We start from the raw sequence: 23,225 nt of genomic DNA on the forward strand, positions 1-23,225 counted from the left end.
TCTTAATAATTCGCGATTTTTGGTACGACATAACAGAAAATACTAGTCTCAACTGAATATTTCCTGGAAAAGGCGCGAAATAAAATTACCCTCCTGCTCCAAAGAATTCACGGTTTGTGCTTCGACTTAACGGAGAACTTATTAATCGCAACAGGACCTTTTGGACACTACTTTTGTGAGAACCGTGTTCATTGTGCTTCTGTATTTTAGTAATGCTTATCAGTGTTGTGAGTGATTGGAGTCATGAGCCATAGGAGTCATGAGCCACAGGAGTCATGAGTCATAGGAGTCATGAGCCCCACGAGTTTTTTCGTTTTAGATCAGATCAAGTGGATCATGTTAAGTTTACATGAGCTGGGCCATTCGAACCTTAAATATTTTTGACTTGATTTACTCGATCCTACGAGTAACGAGTATAATTAAAAAACAGGAAAAATATATTTTTTTCCCGGTTGTTCCTATGGGAGCTATATGATAAAACCGTCTGATCAGCTGGTTCCGTCTTATATAAATTATTATAAAGGTTACTTTATTAGGTTTTTAAATATTTTACTGAATGCTTGAACTAAAATGCAAAAATACAATTCAATTTAAATATGACGGCGGCTCGCCACTCCATCTGATCATGCTGATACCGCACTTTTAGGCAGCCGCTGCTGACGGCCCGTAACTCTGTTGGTAACTTGGCCCCCAAGATCGCGGATTCGCTTCAGGTTGCGTTGGCTTAATTCGTGCAGAAACGGTAGCCATCGCTGAAACTGCCGGAGCCTTCTTCAGAACCCAATGGTGATTGATTTATGGGGTACCATTCAAGCCTTGTTTGTCGTTAAAGGTTACTAGGAACGTGCTGGCAATGTTTTAATGAGTACTGCCTCCATTTATGTTTGCAGCAGCGTCATTGTTGATTAGCATGCCTTCGTCTACCACAACCAAAGGCTAAAGATGGCTGGATTTCGTGTCGTACACCAAGAACACCAGTCATTACCTGTTGAGCGTAGGTTGAATAATCCAAAAATTTTGAAGAAGCTTGTTCCTACGGCTATAGTGTTGTGTTGATCCAAATCTATTATTACGTTATTGTGCTGGACGAAATAAATCCTTAATTTTTTGCAAACTACCTTCGGTTTTGAGAACTTAACTAGAAAGTAAAAAAGGTTATTATTATGAAATTTTTTACTTTAGACACCGCCATCAGCCACACTGACATTCGTAAGTTGTTCATTCGTTATCTCTCTCACGTAAATGCTTTCTAAGATTACCGGGCGCAACAAAATTCACCTTTGCTTACGTTATGGCTGTAATTGTATTTTCCAATTCATATTTTGTCTATCTTATCTGACTTGCTAATTGAGTTAACTTGCTGGGACAGGAGGTTACATAGAGTATGAATCTTGCTATTAAAAGAAATATGGTTAATACTAACTCTCCTTAATCTATCTTTGGTTGTCCTCATGGACCACTCTACCCTTTATTAAAACCATTATCCCCAGGTCCGCCTGAACGGTTTTCTCGGAACAAAGTGGTGATAAGTTGTTTCCTAGCCGTTTATTTGTTTTTAACAAAACTCTGTCTCCTATCTGGAAACTTTTGTAAACCCTTTCTTTGTCTTTTCCTGAGCCTTCTTAATTTTTTTTTATAAATTTCTATTTCAAGTTCGTTGGGGGTTAAATGAATAATTTCGACATGTTTTTAACCTGTTACGAAATGAATTGTTTTGTTATCTATGGTTGCTAATAGCATAATGTCATTGGTATCGTGAAGTTTTCTGTCTATTTTTACGCAACGAGCTTTTTCGGCTAACATACTATGAAAACGTTCTACCGTTCGGTTTGACTTGCTATGCAGAGTAGGGGGATTTGGAATACTAATTCCAAAAGTTCTTGTTGAGATTGATTTTATAGTTTCTGAATTTAGAGAGCGTTCATTATCCCAGTATAAGGTTTTTATTTTTGGAAATAGATTGACGTGTCATTAAATTATTCAGACGTCATTATAACAGGCGATTTTAATAGCGATATTTTAAGGGAGTTCCACCTCGCAGAAAACATGAAATCGCTTGGGATGAAGTTGGTTAACTCCTGGTCCCCTACGCATTTTACCAAAACCCGCAACTTGCTTTTAGATTTATTTTTTGTGTCTGATACAGACACAGTAGCAACATATGGCCAACTTATTGTCCCATCCTTTTCAAAACATGACGTCATATTCTTGACTTATGCACTTGACCTACAATACCTTGACCATCCAATAGTTTTTATGGACTTTAGAAATATCAACTATGACCATTTGGAATCAACCTTCAATTCGTGCAATTGGTATAACATATATTCCCTTTCCGCAGTAGAGAAACAAGTTAACCTTTTACAACACATAATTTGTTATTTATATAACTGTCTCGTACCTGTCCGAAGCAGAGTTATTCGTTTTTCTGAAACGCCGTGATTTCAAACATCATCAAAACATCAAAGACGCATTATTACGCATTATTACACAGCGTGGCGGGGCGTAAAACAAGTGGAAAAGGTACAGGACACCTCAAGCTTACGCGGTGTTCAAGTCATTGAGACAAAAAATGACCAAACTTACTAATACCGCCAAGGCAAATTTCTATTCCCGTTAATTCAACAACGCATCTTCCGCTACTCAGACATTGAAAATAATTAAAAACCTGGCAATATGCAAAGTAAAACCAAGACTTGAGCAAGACATAAATGTTAATGAACTTAATAAAATTTTTTTAACTGCACAGTACCTGAAATCACTGAAAATAAATATCTGAAATATCTGAGTGACGCCACTGGGTCTAACAACATAAACCACAAATTTATAAAAATACTGCTGCCAAAGATCCTTCTATACATAACGTATACCTGCACTGACAAAATCTACATATCCGGCAAAAATAATTCCGATTCCCAAATCAAATAATGAGTACAGACCCATATCCATTTTACCATACCTCTTAAAGGTTTTTGAAAATCTCATGGCTGATCCAATTAATAAATTTATGTCCGACAAGGCAATGCTTAATAATAATCAGTCTGGTTTTAGGGAAAACAGAAGATGTACCTCAGCTATTTTAAAAATTGCAGGGGACCAAGGATCTGTGCTTGGTCCCTTATTGTTTACATTATATGTTAATGACCTTCTCAATGCGTTATCTGAATGTAGTGTACACTTGTATGCTGATTATGTCTAAATGTATGTGAGTCGTCCCTTAATCAGAATAAATAAGTGTGTAGATGTTTGTAAAAAGAACAAGTGGACTTGGGATCAACCAATTAAAATCAAAATGTTTTGCCATAAGTAAAAGAAAGATAGCTTTTAAAAATTTACAGCCACTAAGTATAAGGATGCGAATTTTAATTTTTCTGCAAAAAATTATTATCCAAAAAGAACTTTCGTATCATTTAAAAAAACTGCAGCTTACATCCTCTAAAAGAGCAAACAACCTAGCTTGCATAAGATCTAGATCACTGACATCCGAAAGACAATTTTTCGATCATGGAATCAGCTCCCCAACCATCTTAAAAATATTAGCAGTTCCACGAAATTCAAGATAAAACTATTCACACACCGTAAAAGTACTATTAACTAAACTAAAAGTAAAAATAGAAGGCGAGTTAGGTTAATTCTTTTTTTTTTTTTATTTAATTAGTTTTGAGTATCATGAAATATTTAAATGTTTGCAAATCGTAGGGACTATCGCATTAAATTATAAGTTCCAAACTAGTCGCGTTAGGATGACAATTTAAAATAAAATACAAAAAATACATGTAGTTAAAGTAAAAGGAAATATAAAAATAAAAATTACCTACAGTGCGGATTCTTGTCTAAATTCAGTTTACCCTTACAATTTAAATGTATTTTTTCCCCGGTAATAACCGAAAGTTCTCTTCTGAGGAATAAAGATATCACTACACCAACATACTCTCCAGGACAGGAAGGGCTTCCTGCGTGTGCGTGCTTAAGTTTTGTGCCTCAACTATTTGTAAGCCGGTTATTAAACTGTTTAAGTTGTCTTCCTCAACATCAGTTTTTTCAACTATCTGGATAGATTCTTTTATAATTCCACTCCATAAAAAGGGAGGAAAGTCGGACAACATGGTGTTGTTGAGCGAAAGTATACACAACCATGAACCTTCTTGAATTGACATTTATTTTAGTTAAAGAATAAATCCTTTAACTAATGCAGACTGATGTTATATATCACTATGGACGACAGTACATGTAGGAGACTATTATATATAGCGGTAGAATTGAAAATCTGCTGTGATGGCCCGATCGTAAGGAGATATACACCAATCGAAAGGTATCGCTAAATGAAAAAGGATTGCATACCAAGTCTTTAGGAAAATTAATTGGTTCAGGAGAAAGGGCGGTGAAAGTGAAATACTAAACATTTTTTAGTGGAGTGCCTGAGCTTGGGTTGGTAAAATTTTACACTTATTTAAATTTAATGCAAAGTACGCGTCGAATGACACCAAAGTTGCTTGCTCCGTTCAAAAGTTATTAAATAAATACAAAAGTTTTCCTTGTCGTTGTCAGTTTCAAAAAATTGTAAGGACTTGTTTTAGAATTCTGGAATATTTTTTTTTTCGTTGGGAAGGTCGATAAACTTTGCACAGCTTTAACTTCTAAATTAGTAAAGCCACAGACAGGCAATATATGTCTATATATAATAAATATATTAAAAAGGTATTGTCAAATGCTTATCACGAAGCCTTAACATAATTGGTCTAAATAAAATAGTTTAAAAATTATTTTTTTTTTTCACCTATTTGCAAATTTTTAGAAATCGGTAAATTCGATTTTTGTTTATTTTTTTCTGCACGAATTTTTTCGAAGGCTATCAAGCAACGAAAACGGCTGTTTCTTTCAGTTTGGAGAAGTTAATGCTGCTAAGCCCTTGAGATTCCTCAACTTTTGGTATTTAAGAAATATTTCTGCACGAATGTTTTCGAAAGCTATTAAGCAGCGAAAACGGCTGTTTTTTTTCAGTTTTTCAGTTAATGGTGCTTAGCTTGGTCCTCAAGAACTAGTGGGATGTTTCGAAGGGAGGCTTAGCTGAGGCCACCAGGCGGGTCGCAGGTTGCGGATAGCGAACGGCCTTCTGGGAAGGTAAGTTGTGAATAAGCGCAAGCAAATAAGCAACCCCGGACAAACAGCGGGTATACCGATGGAGGTATACCGACAAGACGGTTGTTTGGCCGTCTTAACACCGTAGCCTTGCACACCCCCTCCCTCACAATTACCTACCTCCTAATCTATCAGACAGCTGAAGAAGCAGGACGCTTTCCCAGCCCTAGGACAACCCGGAGGACTGGACGACCCCAACAGGCGTGGCCTGCTAGGGTCGAAGGTAAAGTGGTACCTTAGGTATCTCATGCAGGGCATGACACCGGAGGAGGCCTTGAAGAAGGCAAAGGAGCCGAGGGAGCAGCCGGCATTGGGGGCAGTACCGGCTGGCGAACGGATGAACACAAGCCGCACACCATTAACAGATACCCCCAAGAGGTCTAGGCACGGCACAGGGGCTAGTGAGACGTCCTCACGGGTCCCTTGGCAAGAGGGGCCTAGCACATCAGCAGCAGCAGCGGCAGAAAGGGCAAAGGTGCAGGCCAGGAAGATACCTTCCCAGCCCCGCCAGAACCAGCAGCCGACAACCGCCGCAGGACGACCCTCTAGCTCGGCACCACCGGTCATCGGACCCCGTCCGACATACGCGGAGGCTGCCAAGAAAGCCACGCTTATCAGGGTGGCCATACTCCCGGAGGGTTTCCCGGCGGCCAGCCTGACCGCGGAGGAACTATCCGGGCTCCAGGAATCGGTCATGGACGAGATGCTCACGTCAGCGTGGAGCGGTCCGGTCGTTTTCAGGGGAATCCACTTCAGGGTGGGTTACCTGATTATCGACTGCCTGGATGAAGGCTCAGCTGAGTGGCTCAAGACTGCCGTACCTCACGGAGTACCCCTAGAAACCCGCAAGGGAGCAGACATCCCGGCAGCTTACAACGCCACGTTGTTCTGCCCGAGGAGCTCAGACCGGACCAATGAGGAGATACTAGCCTTCATTGGTTTCCAAAACCGTGTCGAGACGGACGCCTGGAAAGTCATCCCCAGGAAGAACGACGGAGCTGGTGCACTCCTGGTCGTAGGGATGAACCAGACCGGAAAGGATGAGATAGTGGAGCGTGACCACAAACTCAGCTTCCGGTTTGGCCACGTCACCGTGAGCGGTCTGAAAAAGACTAAGAAAGCTCCGGAAGAGACGCCCAGTAACGACATTTGTGAGGCAGTAGAGGATACCCTCGAACCACTGAATGTGGAGCCGACGTTACAGAGTGGGGAGCAGGACGGAAAATCCATCACCAGCATGGACATTGGAGACGACCAAGGGGATGGACACCCTATGTCATCCCAGAAGCTGGCCCAGGAGCTCCTCGTGGACGACAGCTGCGAGGAGGCCGAGGTTACCGTGATAGCCGGTGGTGGAGAGACTTGCTCTCTCTCTTCACCAGACCTCACGGAGCATCAAACCTCGGAGTGATGGCTGCAACAAGCAGCACTCGGCTAGCCCAGGCAAAAATCCATCGGGCCAAAGCAGCATCTGCTGTCTTGGCGAGGATGTTCACCTCCCAACACCTCGGGCTAGCCCTTGTACAGGAGCCATGGTGGCACCATGGCATAAAAGGCCTGCACAAAAGAAAGACACTAGCGTAACATGCGATCCAGGAGGATTACCTCCCAGATCATGCATCGTTATAAGGAAAGATATCAATTACAGTATCTTTTCAAAGTTCATGAGCAGAGACTGCGTCGCCGTAGCCATCAACGGCACAGGAGTTGCACCAAAGCTAGCAGTGGCCTCCGCCTACTTTGCCGGAGAGGAGGCCTGTCCACCGCTAGGAATACCCGGGCTCGTGGACCACTGCTGGACGAACAAGATCCCCCTCATCATAGGATGCGATGCGAACGCGCATCATGTGATCTGGGGCAGCACAGATGTAAACATCAGAGGTGAGCAATTACTAGAATTTATTTTAAACAATAACCTAGAGATCTGTAATGTCGGCGCCAGGCCGACATTTGTTACTAGGGTACGGGAAGAGGTGCTAGACATAACTCTGGCAACCAAATCATTTAAACCCCACATTAGGAACTGGCATGTGTCACCAGAAGAATCCATGTCCGAACACAGGACAATTTTGTTTGAGGTAGCCTTCAATACAAAAAGATGTAACCCTAAAAGAAACCCCAGGAAAACAAACTGGGACAAGTTCAGGTCAACTCTAGAGCTCAATCTTTCCAACGAACCCTCAGGATACCCTAGACATCCCTTGGAATTATATAGAGCGGTAGACAACCTAGGTCACGAAATAGTGAATGCCTTTGAAGACAGTTGTCCTCTAGGCAGACAGAAGCGGGAATCAGACGCACCATGGTGGAATGCTAGTCTTGAACGACTACGAGTAACCACTCGGAAGCTCTTTAACAAACCAAAAACTGATAGGAACTGGGAACTATACAGGCAAAGCCTGACGCTGTACAACAAAGAGATCAGGAAAGCCAAGCGGAAAAACTATAGGAACTTCTGTGAGGCAATAAGTAACGTCAACGAGGGCGCGAGACTGCACAAGGCAATGGCTAAAAGTGCAAGGGACAGTAATTTAGCCCTGAGGAAAGGGAATAACACCTTCACCTCCACGGATCGGGAGAAATTAGAATTGCTATTTGACACGCAATATCCGGGAAGTACTCCCAATACGGGAAACATAATGCGTGATCAACATAGAACCCCTAGGACAGTAGCTAGTGACTGGGCAGCAGCCAAGTCTATAGTTACGCCCGAGAAACTCAAATGGGCTATTGGAACCTTCCAACCGTTTAAATCACCGGGATTAGACATGATCTCTCCATCTTTCTTACAGTAGGGGCAGGAACTACTCCTAACCCGCCTGAGAAGACTAATGGTGAGCAGCCTAGCCCTTGTATACATCCCAAGTGCATGGTGCAGCGCTAGGGTGGTCTTCATCCCCAAGATCGGGAAAAAAGATATCACCAGCCCAAAGTCCTTCAGACCTATCAGCTTAACTTCGTTTTTTCTTAAAACGTTGGAAAACTGGTAGACTACAGTATCAGAAGAACATCTCTCAGAGACTGTCCGCTGCAAAACACACAGCATGCATACAGAGCAGGCCGTTCAACAGACACTGCCATTTATCAACTATGTCGCGCCCTAGAAGGGGCAATTGACAGCAAAGAAATAGCTATCTGTGCCTTTCTAGACATAGAGGGAGCCTTCGACAACACATCACATGATGCAGTTCGAGCTGCCCTGTCCAGAAGGAACATAGACACTACAACGAGCAAATGGATTGGCAACCTACTTGAATTCAGGCAAGCAACATGTACACTGGGTTCGGAAAGAGTGACAATTGCTACCAGCAAAGGCTGCCCGCAAGGAGGAGTACTGTCCCCTCTGCTATGGAGTCTGCTAGTAGATGACCTTCTCAGCAAACTTGCTGGAAAAGGAATTCAATGTCAGGGATACGCCGATGACATCGTGATAATCGCCAGAGGCAAATTTGAAGCGACACTCTGCGACATCGTCCAACTCGGACTAAGGACAACGCTAGACTGGTGCAGGGAGGTTGGACTCAACTTAAATCCTGCTAAAACAGTCATCGTTCCTTTCACAAGGAAGTACAAACTACAGAGAATGAGACAAATCTCACTGCTAGGAACTCCTATAGAAACTAACCGAGAGGTTAAATATCTAGGAATTACCTTGGATAGTAAGCTGAACTTCGCTTCCCATGTCCAAAAGACATTGGAAAAGTGTTACAGAGCACTCTATACCTGTCGGAAAATTGCTGGGAAATCCTGGGGAACCGGGCCTCAGATAATACGATGGCTATACTTAATGATCGTGAGACCAATCCTCACGTACGGAGCACTTGCATGGGGCAAACGAGCTAAGCTCATCAGCATGCAAAACCAGCTAGGAAAACTACAAAGACTTGCCTGCGTATGCATGACAGGGGCAATGAGAACCTGTCCTACAGCTGCCTTAGAAGTTTTGATGGAGCTAACACCACTCCACTATGTGATTGATATCCAACGCAAAGCTACACTCCTGAGAATAAGCACTGAGGACACAGGTAGTGGTTGCATTCTAAATAACAGGGATGCGACTAATTTGTTAGGTGAGGTGCCCCTAATACTCCACCCTAGGGATGAAATGACAGCCGAACTAATCTTCGAGCAGAACTTCACAGCACACCTAGGCAATAAGAAAGATTGGACCACACTGTCTGAAGTGCATCCGATGGCTAAACACACCATTGCATGGTACACAGATGGATCCCTGACACAACAAGGCACGGGCCTTGGAGTGGTAGGGCCTCGCATAAAATACCACGAATCCCTTGGCCAATACACCAGCATATTCCAGGCTGAGGTATGTGCCATTGGACGTTGTGCAGAGCTCAACATACAGCGTGGATACAAGGAAAAGGACATATCGATCCTTTCGGACAGCCGAGCAGCAATTACTGCTTTACATAGCAACAAAATCACCTCAAAGCTAGTCCTAGAGGTGAAGAGTAAGCTAAATATACTGGGCAGCCGAAACAGGCTGGCCCTCAGATGGATTCCGGGACATAAGGATATATCCGGAAATGAACTTGCCGACAAAATGGCAAAACTAGGAGCCGAACAGCCCCTGGTAGGCCCAGAGCCCTACTGTGGCATAGGGAGGCACACTATAAAGGAATACCTTAGGAAAGAGGAATTCGCCATGAGGCAAGAACACTGGAGGAATACCCCAGGCCTAAGGCAAGCCAAAACTCAAATAAACAACTACAACAAGAAGAGGTTCAAGGAACTTATTCAACAAGGGAAAAATTCACTTAGGATCGTTACCGGATTACTAACCGGGCACTGTAGACTGAAAAGTCACCTAGGTAAGATGGGAATAACCAGCAGTAGAACTTGCAGATTCTGCGACTTAGAGGACGAAACCTCTAGACACATCATTGCAGACTGTCCGGCGTTAGCAAGCATAAGATGTAAAATCTTAGGAACCAGAACTCTTACACCTAAGCTCCTAGGAAGAATCAACCCACTAAAACTCCTCGACTTTATTCGAGGAAGTGGGTTGATATCTGAGCTGTAGGCTCTGAATGGGGGTACAATAGATCTTATAGGTCGCGGTACTCTGGACACCCCGATATAAATAATAATAATAATAAGTCCATGCGAGCGAGATTTGGTTAGGGACAAAATTAATGAACTGCTAAAATGCAATATAATTAGGCCAAGCTGCTCGCCTTATGCAAGCCCTATATTATTAGTGAAGAAAAAAAATGGTACGGACAGACTTTGTGTTGACTTTAGAGAGCTGAATTCAAATACGATCGCTGATAAATGCCCTTTACCACTTATACAAGATCAAATCAATAAGCTTGGAGGAGTTAATTACTTTACATGTCTAGACATGGCCAGCGGATATTACCAAATTCCTTTACATTCAGATTCTATCGAGAACACTGCGTTTGTGACTCCGGATGGTCAATATGAGTTCCTGTCTATGCCATTTGGGCTCAAAAACGCACCTTCGGTTTTTCAACGATTAGTAATACAGGCGCTTGGGTATCTAGCAAATTCCTATGTCATCGTCTATATGGATGATATCATGATAGCCGCCTCAACAAAATGCGAGGCGCTAGAAAGATTACAGATCGTTCTATATGTTTTGACAAAGGCTGGGTTTTCATTCAATCTTACAAAGTGCTCATTCCTGAAAACATGGGTTCAATATTTGGGTTACAATATAAGTGCGGGTGAAATTCGTCCAAACCAACAGAAAGTTGTAGCGTTGACTGCTCTTTCGCCTCCACAGTAAGTCACTTCACTTAGACAATTTATTGGGCTAGCATCCTATTTCCGACAGTTTATTAAGGGATTTTCACAATTAATGAAACCGTTATATTTCTTAACTGCAGAGAAAAACAAATTTATTTGGAAAATATAGCATGAACAGATACGGAAATAGGTCATTGCCACTCTTACCGATAAACCAGTCCTTGTTATTTTTGATCCTAATTATCCAATCGAATTGCACACAGACGCCAGTAGCAGTGGCTACGGTGCAATTTTATTACATAAAATTATTAACAAACCCCAGGTAATATAATACTATAGCAAAACTACTTCATCGGCAGAATCAAGATATCACTCGTACGAGTTGGAAACCTTAGCTATCGTGAACGCCATTAAGCATTTTCGACATTATTTGCTGGGCAGGAACTTTGTAGTTTATACTGACTGCAACTCGCTTAAGGCGTCGAGAAATAAACAAGATTTAACCCCCAGAGCACAGCGTTGGTGGGCTTATTTGCAGTCATTCACATTCGATATTCAGTATAGAGAAGGAAAAAGAATGGCACACGTTGACTTTTAATCGAGAAATCACCTTTCACAAAAGTCTACTACAACCGCAAAAATAGTCGAAGAAAAAAGAGTAAATTTAGCTGAAATTTCAAGCAACTGGCTTATTGCTGAACAACGTCGAGATTTGAACATAATCGAAATTGTTAAACATTTTAAAAACATTTCTCTGCCTGAAGATATTGCGAAAACCTATGAATTAAGGGCAGAAGTTCTTCATCGAAAAATACAAAGGAATGGGAGAACACGTTGTTTACCAGTGGTGCCACGAGCTTTCAGATGGACTGTCATAAATCAAGTTCATGAGTCCATTATGCATTTAGGTTTCGAAAAGACATTGGATAAAAGTTACGATTTCTACTGGTTTGTCAATATGTCAAAATACGTAACAAAATTTGTCGACAACTGCATATCTTGCAAAATGTCAAAATCCACTTCAGAAAATATACAGGCTGAGTTGCATTCAATACCAAAAGTCACTATTCCTTGGCACACTATCCACATCGATATCACAGGAAAGTTAAGTGGCAAGAGTGACCAGAAGGAGTATGTTATTGTTCAGATAGACGCGTTTACCAAATATGTCTATCTTAGTCATAGTCTTAAATTAGAAAGTGAGAGTTGTATAAGGGCCGTTCAATCTGCCGTTTCAGGGAAGGTGTTTTACAGGCGCAAAGTTCAGTCAATTTTGTTCAGATCAACAAAAATAAACTTGCATTTGATAGCCACTGGTGCAAGTCGAGCTAATGGTCAAGTGGAGCGAACCATGAGCACGTTGAAGAATATGTTAACGGCGGTTGAAACTGGAACACAGTCTTGGCAGGATGTGTTGGGAGAGGTGCAGTTGGGAATCAATTGTACAACCAACCGCACTACGAAAGCAAGTCCTTTAGAAATGTTATTGGGAAAGGTAGCACGGCCATAAGGATTACTTCCACCTAGTGATATAGAAAATGTTATTGATCTGCCAAACGTAAGAGCGCAAGCTGCAAATAATGTATTAGCCAGTGCAGCTTATGATAAAGAACGATTTGATAGAAATAAGACAAAAGTAACAAAGCACAAAGTTGGAGATTTTGTGTTACTTAAAAGCGAAGAAAGACACCAGACCCAGCTAAGTCCAAAATTTAAGGGGCAGGTACATTTTAAAGTCATTATAATATAAAAGAAGAAGAAAAACAAAGAAACGAAAAGAAAGAAAGAAAAATTGAATTGAATTGATAAAAAAATTATGGTTATTGAACTCAATACTGTTTTGTGAAACTGTTAATATGCTAATTTGTAAAGAATTAAGGAAAGAAAATTGGATTTTGTTATGAAACTATTTAATGTTCAGTTTAATAATTAAAAGAAAGAAAGAAAATTCTAATTTTGTTATTTTCTACACGAGGTCGTGTTAGGGTCAGGATGGCCGTGTCGGCGCATTGAAACTGCGTGGAAATTTCACCAGAAAAATAATATTGCATCAGCCTCTTGTGCTGTGAGTGTGTGGTTGCCAGGCAACCGTTGTCAGGCAACCGTTGCCTGCATGTTGTCGCTTTAAGAAGTTCCGTTATAGCGAGGCGACAGTTTTGTGTCGCTGTCGCCGAGCGTGTTTCGGCATACGTGGTAGACACAGTATGCAGAGAATTAGACGCAGGGAGTTGCGTACCAGAACTTGGAGAGTGTGCAAGGCCGAAACACGTTGCGCTAGTACAATGACAGACAACGACAACGATCACAATTCGACATCAGAAGTGAGATCTGGCCACCAGCCTTCAACACTAGATGGACCATGGCGTACCCTGATGGAATTGCAAAATAAAAACTTAATTGAACTAGTGAGAGCCATAAAAACAACTGTACCTGATGCAGGGCGTAACAAAATTGTGCAACTACCCAAATTCAACCCAGACAAACCAGGCGCCAACTCATCATCGTGGTGCACAACTGTTGAAATAATTTTACAAGAAAACACATTGAGAAGCAGTGCGTTGGTTATGGCTTTGAGTTCAGCTTTAGAAGGAAGTGCTTCGCAATGGCTTTCTCAAGTGTGCTATGCTGAAATTACTTGGCCCGAGTTTAAACAATTGTTTATACAACGCTTCGACACTATAGAAACACCAGCCGCTATGTTTCTTAATATGCTATCAAATCGACCGACTGATGGCGAGAGTCTGGCCGTTCATGCAAGTCGCATGGTTACCGAAATAACGACGAAATGGCGCCAAATGGATAACGAAGAGATTGCTGTGTCTGTGACCCTTGCGCTGCTGGCAAGCTTCGATCACCGATTGCAGCGTTTAAGTTTCACATCCAATGTTCGAACCAGAGGCGATCTACAGTCCGAATTAAAAGCGTTCACTTTTATTAAAAGGAAAAGCGGCGCTATGGAGCATCAGTCTGAAACTTATTCTAAACGGCAAAAACAACCACCGATAGAGTGCCATTTCTGCGGAAAATGTTTGAATGCAGATTCAGGAAACAACAGAATCAATTCGCGACTGATAAAACCCAACATGGCAGGCATGATGTTCATCACCGTGGAAAATCAAATGTAACTTGCTACAAGTGCGGAGAATTGGGTCACATATCTACCCAATGTACAAAGAAGGAAGCTGATATGAACAAGGCATTCAACCGGGAAAAGCGAGTGGAACAGTGCAGCGTTGCAGTACCAAAGGGATGCCTGAACCATAGAGGCCAATTTTTTTAAATCACCTTCGATTCGAGATCGGAATGCTCATTGATAAAAGAAAAGCTAAGTATCAAATTCTGGTAAAAGATTCAATAATATTGTTATGTTAAAAGGTATCGGCAGCAATGGAATATGTAGTACTGTACAAATATTAAGCAATGTAAAAATTGACGATTATTGTATTGAAATTTTGTTTCATGTAATAGGCGATGATGATATGCAAAACGACATTGTAATTGGCCGTAAGATATTAAATCAGGGTCTTGATATTGTCATTTCATCAAACCAATTTAAAATCTCAAAGACCAAAGTAGTTAATTTATGTACCGGCAATGAGCCAGCCGATATTAATACTGAGCTTGAGGGACAAGATAAAATAAAACTACATTCACTGTTGGCAAAGTACTCAAATTCGTTCATAACTGGTATTCCAAGTACTAAAGTCAGAATTGGCGAAATGAAAATAAGATTGATTGATCCAACAAAAACCGTACAAAGAAGGCCATATCGTTTAAGTCCATGCGAGCGAGATTTGGTTAGGGGCAAAATTAATGAACTGCTAAAATGCAATATAATTAGGCCAAGCTGCTCGCCTTATGCAAGCCCTATATTATTAGTGAAGAAAAAAAATGGTACGGACAGACTTTGTGTTGACTTTAGAGAGCTGAATTCAAATACGATCGCTGATAAATGCCCTTTACCACTTATACAAGATCAAATCAATAGGCTTGGAGGAGTTAATTACTTTACATGTCTAGACATGGCCAGCGGATATTACCAAATTCCTTTACATTCAGATTCTATCGAGAACACTGCGTTTGTGACTCCGGATGGTCAATATGAGTTCCTGTCTATGCCATTTGGGCTCAAAAACGCACCTTCGGTTTTTCAACGATTAGTAATACAGGCGCTTGGGTATCTAGCAAATTCCTATGTCATCGTCTATATGGATGATATCATGATAGCCGCCTCAACAAAATGCGAGGCGCTAGAAAGATTACAGATCGTTCTATATGTTTTGACAAAGGCTGGGTTTTCATTCAATCTTACAAAGTGCTCATTCCTGAAAACATGGGTTCAATATTTGGGTTACAATATAAGTGCGGGTGAAATTCGTCCAAACCAACAGAAAGTTGAAGCGTTGAAGCCTCTCACTGTCCGACTCTGAGTCGCTATCTTGTATATTATTCCTATAAGTTAGGAATGGGGAGCTCATTTCCATGAAATGCTAAGTTCCACCAACAAAAGAGATGCGGTGTCGGGTTCGAGTACCGGCATGGAGTGGCGAAGCAATAAAAAACCCAAAGAGAGGCTAATACAAAGAATTTTATGAATAAGCAAAAAATACAACGACACAAAAGGGCTGAATTAAATGCCCATAATTTGATGAGACAGTTCCGTCGCCAACAAAATTATTTAAATAAATGCACAATTAAAATATTCTGGCAGCGATTTATTTGGTTTATTTATTCGAAGTTAAACACATGGAGATGCCGGGCAGTATAAAGATTCAGGTGCTTACTTAAATGGTTCCCCAAACCAACAGAAAGTTGAAGCGTTGAAGCCTCTCACTGTCCGACTCTGAGTCGCTATCTTGTATATTATTCCTATAAGTTAGGAATGGGGAGCTCATTTCCATGAAATGCTAAGTTCCACCAACAAAAGAGATGCGGTGTCGGGTTCGAGTACCGGCATGGAGTGGCGAAGCAATAAAAAACCCAAAGAGAGGCTAATACAAAGAATTTTATGAATAAGCAAAAAATACAACGACACAAAAGGGCTGAATTAAATGCCCATAATTTGATGAGACAGTTCCGTCGCCAACAAAATTATTTAAATAAATGCACAATTAAAATATTCTGGCAGCGATTTATTTGGTTTATTTATTCGAAGTTAAACACATGGAGATGCCGGGCAGTATAAAGATTCAGGTGCTTACTTAAATGGTTCCCCGATTTTATTTTACCGGCTATTTTACGTCTGGGCGCAAATTAATAGAATAATGAGGTCAAGTGAATAAGCGGATTGTCGTCGGCAAACGGCGGCTTCTCATGACTTCTTGGTGGGGGTGGACGACAGGTCCACTGCTGGCTGCTGATTATTGGCTGTTGGCTGCTGGCTGCTGGCCGGCTGGCCGAAGAGTTCCCAATGATGAATTAGGAAGTTCTAAGAGTGACTGCCCTTCCTTACCCACTGGCCTAGGGACTCAGACAGTTATTCAATAATAAGGTTTTATCGACAGATTGTCGGTATTAAGTTTACACGAACAGTGGCTCTTTATTCTTTGAATCAGAACTGAACATAAAGCTAACATAAAGAGATTCATAGCGGCCACTCAAATGGGAAGTGCTTGCCGTCGCTCGGTTAACTTTGTTAACTTATACACTTTATATGGTCGGAAAAGCTTCCTGTTACATACTTCTCAACGAATACAATATACCCTTTTACTCTACGAGTAACGGGTATAATAATGTTTTCTTTTATGAAAAATATCATAGTAGCCATGTTAAGTATATTATCATAAATATAATAATTTAAATGCAACTTTAAGAAATGATTAAATTTAAGAAATGTAATCATTTAAGCAGTGCTGGATTCTACGTATATACTTGTACCTAGGTTCATAAACTCTGACACCCCGCGTAGTCGGTAAAAACGAAGACGAGTAGACTCTTATGACGATTACTTAGGTAGGACGATATAAGTTTAATAGAGGTGTCGAAAAAATTACATATGATCTTCAATTTACTGCGGAGAATCGCATGGTTAACAGTATCGAACGATTTACCAAAAGTGAGAAGTGTTAAGAGTGTAGCCTGCCTGTTATCGAGTTTATTCCTGATATCCTCTGAAATCTTTATAAATTGTTTAAATTGTTTTGCTGGATAAATTGTTGTATCTGGGATGCGAATATTTGCTCAAATGCTTTGGAGAGATATGGAAGCTATAGGCCTATAATCATTCATTCCCTTAGGTGTTGGAATTAAATATATGTGCTATTAGTGGAAATATCTGAGGCAGTAGAATTTTTACAAATTTTGGATTGATATCGTCCAAGCCTGTGGCGTTAGATTTCACTTTTATTATTGCGTCAGGTCATTCCCAGCCAGAGAGTGTGGTGTGGCAGCAGGAGCTACCCTGCCAGCACGCCCACCTCTAGGCTCTGTTAGGCCAAAATCTATCAGACAGCTGAAGAAGCAGGACGCTCTTCCAGCCCTAGGACAGCCCGGAGGACTGGACGACCCCAACTGGCGTGGCCTGCCAGGGTCGAAGGTAAAGTGATACCTTAGGTTAATCATGCAGGCCATGACACCGGAGGAGGCCTTGAAGAAGGCAAATGAACAAAGGTAGCAGCCGGCATTGGGGGCAGTACCGGCTGGCGAACGGCTGAACACCAGCCGCACACCATTAACAGATACCCCCAAGAGGTCTAGGCACGGCACAGGGGCTAGTGAGACGTCCTCACGGGTCCCTTGGCAAGAGGAGCCTAGCACATCAGCAGTAGAAGCGGCAGAAAAGGCAAAGGTGCAGGCCAGGAAGATACCTTCCCAGCCCCACCAAAACCAGAAGCCGACAACCGCTGGAGGACGACCCTCTAGCTCGGTACCACCGGTCATCGTCCGACTTACGCGGAGGCTGCCAAGAAAGCCACGCTTATCAGGGTGGCCATACTCCCGGAGGGTTTCCCGGCGGCCAGCCTGACCGCGGAGGAACTATCCGGGCTCCAGGAATCGGTCATGGACGAGATGCTCACGTCAGCGTGGAGCGGTCCGGTCGTTTTCAGGGGAATCCACTTCAGGGTGGGTTACCTGATTATCGACTGCCTGGATGAAGGCTCAGCTGAGTGGCTCAAGACTGCCGTACCTCAGCTGCGGACGTGGAAGGGAGTACCCCTAGAAACCAGCACGGGAGCAGACATCCCGGCAGCATAAAACGCCACGTTGTTCTGCCCGAGGAGCTCCGACCGGACCAATGAGGAAATATTGGCCTTCATTGGTTTCCAAAACCGGGTCGAGACGGACGCCTGGAAGGTCATCTCCAGGAAGAACGACGGAGCTGGTGCACTCTTGGTCGTAGGGATGGACCAGACCGGAAGGGATGAGATAGTGGAGCGTGACCACAAACTCAACTTCCGGTTTGGCCACGTCACCGTGAGCGGTCTGAAAAAGACCAAGAGAGCTCCGGAAGAGACGCCCAATGACGGCACATGCAAGGCTGTCGAGGATACCCTCGAACAACCGAATGTGGAGCCGAAGTCACAGAGTGGTGAACAGGATGAACAATCCATCACCAGCATGGACATTGGGGACGACCAAGGGGATGGACACCCTATGTCATCCCAGGAGCTGGCCCAGGAGCTCCTCCTGGACGAAAGCTGCGAAGAAGCCGAGGTTACCGTGATAGCCGGTGGTGGAGAGACTTGCTCTCTCTCTTTACCAGACATCACGGAGCACCAAACCTCGGAGTGATGGCTGCAACAAGCAGCACTTGGCTAGCCCAGGTAAACATCCATCGGGCCAAAGCAGCATTTGCTGTCTTGGCGAGGATAATCACCTCCCAACACCTCGGACTAGCCCTTGTACAGGAGCCATGGTGGCACCATGGCATTAAAGGCCTGGACACGAAAGACACTAAGGTAATATGCGATCCAGGAGGATTACCTCCCAGATCATGCATCGTTATAAGGAAAGATATCAATTACAGTATCTTTTCAAAGTTCATGAGCAGAGACTGCGTCGCCGTAGCCATCAACGGCACAGGAGTTGCACCAAAGCTAGCAGTGGCCTCCGCCTACTTTGCCGGGGAGGAGGCCTGTCCACCGCCAGGAATACCCGGGCTCGTGGACCACTGCCGGACAAACAAGATCCCCCTCATCATAGGATGCGATGCCAACGCGCATCATGTGATCTGTGGCAGCACGGATGTCAACAACAGAGGTGAGCAATTACTAGAATTTATTTTAAACAATAACCTAGAGATCTGTAACGTCGGCGCCAGGCCGACATTTGTTACTAGGGTACGAGAAGAGGTGCTAGACATAACTCTAGTAACCAATTCTTTTAAACACCACATTAAGAACTGGCATGTGTCACCAGAAGAATCAATGTCAGACCACAGGACAATTTTGTTTGAAGTAGCCTTCAATACAAAAAGATGTAACCCTAAAAGAAACCCCAGGAAAACAAACTGGGACAAGTTCAGGTCCACTCTAGAGCTCAATCTTTCCAACGAACCCTCAGGATACCCTAGACATCCCTTGGAATTATATAGAGCGGTAGACAACCTAGGTCACGAAATAGTGAATGCCTTTGAAGACAGTTGTCCTCTAGGTAGACAGAGGCGGGAAACAGACGCACCATGGTGGAATGCTAGTCTTGAACGACTACGAGTAACCACTCGGAAGCTCTTCAACAAACCAAAAACTGATAGAAACTGGGAACTGTACAGGCAAAGCCTCACGCTCTACAACAAAGAGATCCGGAAAGCCAAACGGGAAAACTATAGGAATTTCTGTGAGGCAATAAGTAACGTCAACGAGGGCGCGAGACTGCACAAGGAAATGGCTAAAAGTGCAACGGACAGTAATTTAGCCCTGAGGAAAGGGAATAACACCTTCACCTCCACGAATAGGGAAAAATTAGAATTGCTATTTGACACGCATTTCCCGGGAAGTACTCCCATTACGGGAAACATAATGCGTGATCAACATAGAACCCCTAGGACAGTAGCTAGTCACTGGGCAGCAGCCAAGTCTAAAGTTACGCCCGAGAATTAGACATGATCTCTCCATCTTTCTTACAGCAGAAGCAAGAACTACTCCTAACCCGCCTAAGAAGACTAATGGTGAGCAGCCTAGCCCTTGGATACATCCCAAGTGCATGGTGTAGAGCTAGGGTGGTCTTCATCCCCAAGATCGGGAAGAAAGATATCACCAGCCCAAAGTCCTTCAGACCTATCAGCTTATCTTCGTTTGGTCTTAAAACGTTGGAAAAACTGGTAGACTACAGTATCAGAAGAACAGCTCTCAGAGACTGTCCGCTGCAAGACACACAGCATGCATACAGAGCAGGCCGTTCAACAGACACTGCACTTGTAGTGAACAGCCCGCCGCGCGTTGGCGTGCCGTTATTATTTAGACAGCACCAGATGTTCGGAAAATATTCCATCTAGTGTATAGAAGAGTCGGAGTCGTGCACTTCTAGCATTGCTCGGTACTAAACTTGCCGAATGGGGGGTGGTTCTTTCCTCGTCCTCTATATGATAAACACTGTCACACAAAACAAAAAAAGTTTTAATTGCACTAAGCGGTAATCTAACAGGTTCCAAACAAATAGGGATGTAAACAGACTTTTTGATAAGCGGACGGACGATGAAGACTAAGTAGATCAAGATTAATCAAGAGTTCGGGGTAGCTAGGTGATATTCACTTCCCGATCGGTACCCTCCATACCTTGATAACACGTGAGAAATTCGGCCGTTATCCCTTATTTGATTTTATTTATAAATTCACGAACTTAATTCATGTAACAGCAGCATTGTATTTCAAACACGGACTTATGTGGTCCAAATTAATCAAACATTTTCATTTTTAAATTCAAATTACTTATTATCAAACAAAATATTCACATATACGCGTCCGGTGCGTTTCATTCTATATGCTTTAACTTATAGACGATCAGTTATTAACGGGATATTTTTCCTTAACCTTATCATTATTCAATAGCAGATAATAATACAAAGTAAATTATGTATACATATATATATACACGTTCAAGCCTATCCGATTAAACGACTCACAATCAAATCCCCAAAAATATTTTATTCATGAAATGCGATATAAGGTTTTCGTTCACTTACGAATATCCGTTGACGCAGTTTCGTTGGGCCCATCGAAGGTGCTGCAGCAACCTACATTATGTAAAGTTATCAGAAAAATTGGTTTTTACAGTGGGCTGAGCATGTGTGTGATTTGCACGGCTGGGGTTTATAATATAATTTATCTCGTATAAATGGATCCTAAATAAACGGCTATGATCAAAAACCTAAAATACAAGAGTTATTAAAAACAAATCTAAACTATATTTACAAAAGAAAAGAGAAACTCGACTGTTCGTCACATTTTTAAATTTACAACATCTCCCAGTAATCCTTAGTCCAGAGACTGATCGAAGAAAATATCCTCCTTGGGCAACTTGCTAAATCCTGGGTTTCGTCAGTTATACTTTATTCTTGCCGCGCGTGGCGCGTGCTGGTGAGGTTATGAAGCTGCAGTCAGATGACTGCCTCAACGCCTTCCATAAGATTGGGGTGATCCTAGATCATGGTGGCCGCGAGTGGCGTGCTGTGCGCAGCGGTCTCAGCGCAGTTTATAGTTTGTAGACGGCTGTTATTTTTGGCCACACATATGTAATGTTGATAATGCAACAAAATAACACCATCACTTTCTGACCTGCCTATCGTATTCACAATTACCTTCTGTAGTTTTTTTTTTAATAAAATGCACTATAACTCAATATTGGCTGTCTCGCCGGTATAAAACACTTTTCACTAGTTACACGTGGCGTTAAAATTTTTATTCACTGTTTTACGATTTAAAATGAAGTGAACGAAAATTCTGGCATGCGCTGTTGTCTGCACTAAGCGAGGTTGCGAATCCTTCCAGGTTTTTGTTCTCGTTTCTGGCTCCTACGCGCTTTCGCTGACGCGCGAGAGAGATCGCGCTATGCGACTCCGTCAACACGAGAGAACGATGCGACTAGCTGACGCTCGTCTGCCTGCTTAACGCAACGTTGCCAACTTCAATAAAATTTTCCCAAACTTCTTTCGCTTATTCTCTGCCTACGCACGCAACTGTTCTGAGAGAAAGAGAGAGCGCTATTCGATCATGTCAGCGATATACACTACTTGTGACTCGAGGGATATACGAATTTGAAGGGCAAAATACATTTCGCTAAATTCATTGAAATTAATTTTCCTATAAATTCTGGCCCCCACAACCACAGTTAACTCAGCCAGAGTAACATCTCGCCGAGGGGTTAACTGAAAAAGGGCATTGTGCATTATCTCTTGAATATATCACGTCCTTATGTCTTTTAAATGATATACGCCTAATGATTTCTTGGCTTCATTCTCTAACTCATAATAAGTCGGGCTGATCTTCTTTGTAACGGATGCTTTTATGAAAACAGGGGCTAGCTTGCTATTGAACTTTTTCCCCGCATTGCTTTGAGCGAAACTGCGGGCGAATACAGAGTCTCCAACTTTCAGATGTACCGATCGACTCCGCAAATTATATACCCTAGCATTTGCTGAATGAGATGTCGGCAGATTTTAATGCCACATTGTCGGTCAATGCGCTTAAATTCCTAAGCAACTCATTGTCCCGCCCGTTGATTATCATATTCTGTCCAAAACAAAGTAAATACGGAGAAAATCCTGTACTCCTATGTATGCTCGATCTTAACGAAGCGCTTATCGCGTCGATGTTTGAATCCCAACTCGCCTACGTATGCTCTAATTGCTGCTAAAACGGATCTATTTGTTCGCTCACTCGCGTTGGCTTGTGGCGAATAGATAGCTAGTACAAGCGTGTTTTACACCAAATCGATTAAGAAATGCTCTAAAATAATCTGATTTAAACTGATAGCCATTATCTGTCAGTATGGATTCTGGTGCTCCGAAAGTATAAAATACGTGCTTTTCCAAATATTCACAAATTCTCTCAGAAGTAAATTTCCGTAACGGCTGCAAGAAATGAAACTTTGTATTATGATCGAGGACTATTAGTAGACCTATATTTCCTTTCTTGGACCTCGGATATGGACCAAGAAGATCCATGTAGAGCTTCTGAAAAGGTCGATCAGAATTTACTGGTCTGCCCATGGGTGGTCTAAGAACTCGGTTTGGGCTCTTTGTTGACTTGCAAACGGAACATTCTGACACATAATTGCTTAGTTGCGTTACCGTCTGATCTTATCGATCATCTTGCTCATGCCGATATGTGCAGCATCGGGTGCGTTATGTGCTCGGGCTAAAACTTCGTCTACAAGGTTCATGGGAACCCAGAGTTTCCATGACTCCTCGTTCTGCAATA

At 42.5% G+C, this 23,225-nt stretch overlaps 1 pseudogene; it reads left to right on the forward strand.

The window, feature by feature from the left end:
* Window positions 1–13,200: 13,200 nt before the first annotated feature.
* Window positions 13,201–15,299, forward strand: LOC128264385 (uncharacterized; annotated as a pseudogene).
* Window positions 15,300–23,225: the final 7,926 nt, after the last annotated feature.

Source organism: Drosophila gunungcola, unplaced genomic scaffold (assembly GCF_025200985.1).
Source record: "Drosophila gunungcola strain Sukarami unplaced genomic scaffold, Dgunungcola_SK_2 000068F, whole genome shotgun sequence".
Lineage (NCBI taxonomy): Eukaryota > Metazoa > Arthropoda > Insecta > Diptera > Drosophilidae > Drosophila > Drosophila gunungcola.